Consider the following 2,822-nt stretch of genomic DNA (forward strand, 5'->3'; position numbering starts at 1 on the left):
GGAACCTGGCAGTGGGGGGCTGCACAGGCTCCGCGGAAGAGGGGTGTGGAGAGTGACCTGTGCTCGCACACAGGCCCCTTGGTGGCGGCAGCAGCAGCCTTAGCGTCTCCCGCCCGTCTCTGGGGTCCGCGCTTTTAGCCGCGGCTCGCGCCCGTCTCTGGGGTTCGCGCTTTTAGCTGCGGCTCGCGCCCGTCTCTGGAGTTCCTTTAAGCAGCGCTCTTAAACCCCTCTCCTCGCGCACCAGGAAACAAAGAGGGAAGAAAAAGTCTCTTGCCTCTTCGGCAGGTGCAGGCTTTTCCCGGACTCCCTCCCGGCTAGCCGTGGTGCACTAACCCCTTCAGGCTATGTTCAAGCCGCCAACCCCAGTCCTCTCCCTGCGCTCCGTCCAAAACCGAAACCCGAGCCTCAGCTCGCAGCCCCACCCGCCCTGGCGGGTGAGCAGACAAGCCTCTCGGGCTGGTGAGTGCCGGTCGGCACCGATCCTCTGTGCGGGAATCTCCCCACTTTGCCCTCCGCACCCGTCGCTGTGCACTACTCCGCGGGCCGAAGCTCCCCCCTCCGCCTCCCGCAGTCTCCGCCCGCGGAGGGGCTTCCTAGTGTGTGGAAACTTTTCCTCCTTCACAGCTCACTCCCACTGGTGCAGGTTCCATCCTTATTCTTTTGTCTCTGTTTTTTCTTTTGCCCTACCCAGGTACGTGGGGAGTTTCTTGCCTTTTGGGAGGTCTGAGGTCTTCTGCCAGCCTTCAGTAGGTGTTCTGTAGGAGTTGTTCCATGTGTAGATGTATTTCTGGTGTATCCGTGGGGAGGAAGGCGATCTCAGCGTCTTACTCTTCCGCCATCTTCAAGGTCCCCCCCCAAGTTGGCCTTTTTTGAAGGGAGACTTTAGTTATAGGTATTTTACTCTACATACTGACCCAAATTTACTTATTCTCTGTCAAATCAATTCAAATAAATTTTTGTTGGGCACCTACTATGTGTAAGCTGGTGTGCTGGATGCTATGGAAGGCTAAGGAAATATCGAGGAACTGAGAGCTCTGTTTTATTTTTATTTTTATTTATTTATTTATTTATCTAAATGGATAATTATTTAATTTATTGGTACTTATAAACGAACCAGCCAACTGGTAGTATTATGATGTGGACAAATCAAATTATCTTTCTACAAATACTAGAGTGGTGGAAAAAATTAGGGGTTGTAAGTAAAATAGCAAAAAGGGGCAGAGGAAATCAGTGAAGCACATTGTAGCTTAATCCTTCACCTTAACAACTGAGGTTCTTAACAAGTAAAGCCTCCCCATCCCAGAAAATATGAATAATCCTTCATCACACATCTTTGTACTTTTGCTCCCTATTCTTGAGGTTAGGTTCTAGATCCTAAAGATATCCAAAAAATAGTATTATAACCTAGTTATCTATAGCCGCCAGTCATCTTTTATCATGTTGTCCGTAGAAGTCAATGCTTCTGAAACCTCTTTGATTAGACACCAATCATACACCCCCAAATTGACACAGAAGGCACAATGAAAAGCAACTTATCAAGGCAGAGAGAGACGTAATTGTAAAAGAAAAATTCTAGGGAAGTAATACAGTCACGGCTCAAATTGAGATTGAATAATACAGCCATCGTTACAAATCTTCAGGCTGTATGTTCAGAGAGTAATTTGGGAATACATCCATGATTTGCTGTTGGGAATTGAAATACTTAGCAGTTTGCTGTATTATGTTATAGCTTTCCCCGGCAGTTTCCAAGGTGGCCTCCAAATCACTGACGGGAGAATTTTGCTGGTACTGGATCTGGGGATGCAGGAATTCCTCAACATAGTTGTTGAATTGATTGTTCCAAGTCTGGTTATTCCAGGCTTGGGGGCACCAGGTCTGACTGTTCCAGCTCTGGTTATTCCAGGACTGACTGTTCCAGCTCTGGTTGCTCCAAGTTGGGTTATTCCAGGCCTGGTTACCCCACATGGGCAGGTTTCCGGAAGAGTTCACCAAGCATCCTTGGTGGTAGGAATAGAAGCCCGGGTATTCTGTAGTTGCTGGGCCCTGAGTCACAATGTTGCTTTTCCTGGGCCAGTTGTTTTTCCGCCACCTCTTACATTTCATTCTCTGGTTCTGGAACCAGGTCTTAACCTGTTTGTAGCTAAGGTTCAGGATGTTGGAAAGTTCTTGCATTTGCTGGAGGCTGAGGTATTTCTGCCTCTGAAATCTGTCATTGAGCACACACAGCTGCGTCTAAGAGAACACGGTTCTGGTCTTCTGCTTCTTGACCAGGACCTTCTCTTCCTTCTTCTCTGTGCTCTTGTCTGCAGCTGTGGCCAGTAGTTTTACTCTGGGGCTTGTGGAAGAATCAGGACTGTCCAGTCTCCATGTCGTGGGTCTCAGCAGATGGCATTTGCAAGGACACATAATTTTCTTCAGGCCCATAAATCTCAGGCATTGGTGAAGATTCCCTAGAATTGGATGCTTCGGGGCCACGCAGGCTTTGGGGACAAGCTGGGTCCACACTCATGTTGTTGAATTGAAGGAGAGGGAGAAAACCAAAGAGCTAGATAGATGGTAGGAAAAGTCCAGGCTTTAAGAATCTAGGTAGAAGAGCTTAGAGAAAGGTGAAGATGTCCAGGTGTAAAAGTATTAAAAACATGGGATGAAGGGAAGTCACCTGTGTGATAACAGAAGCCTACCAGCCCAATGTAGGAAAATGACAAAAAAATTTGTGGAGGCTCTAGACTTGTAAATAAGGCTCAGCCATACTTCCACCCGCCCCTCCTGGCAGCCCCACACCCACCTGTTTTATTTTTTTTAAGATTTTATTTTTTTGATGT

At 47.7% G+C, this 2,822-nt stretch overlaps 1 pseudogene; it reads right to left on the reverse strand.

The window, feature by feature from the left end:
* Positions 1-1,626: 1,626 nt before the first annotated feature.
* Positions 1,627-2,509, reverse strand: LOC114891059 (annotated as a pseudogene).
* Between the last annotated feature and the right edge of the window lie 313 nt (positions 2,510-2,822).

Source organism: Monodon monoceros, unplaced genomic scaffold (assembly GCF_005190385.1).
Source record: "Monodon monoceros isolate NGI ecotype Baffin Bay Population unplaced genomic scaffold, NGI_Narwhal_1 Super_Scaffold_11, whole genome shotgun sequence".
Classification (NCBI taxonomy): domain Eukaryota; kingdom Metazoa; phylum Chordata; class Mammalia; order Artiodactyla; family Monodontidae; genus Monodon; species Monodon monoceros.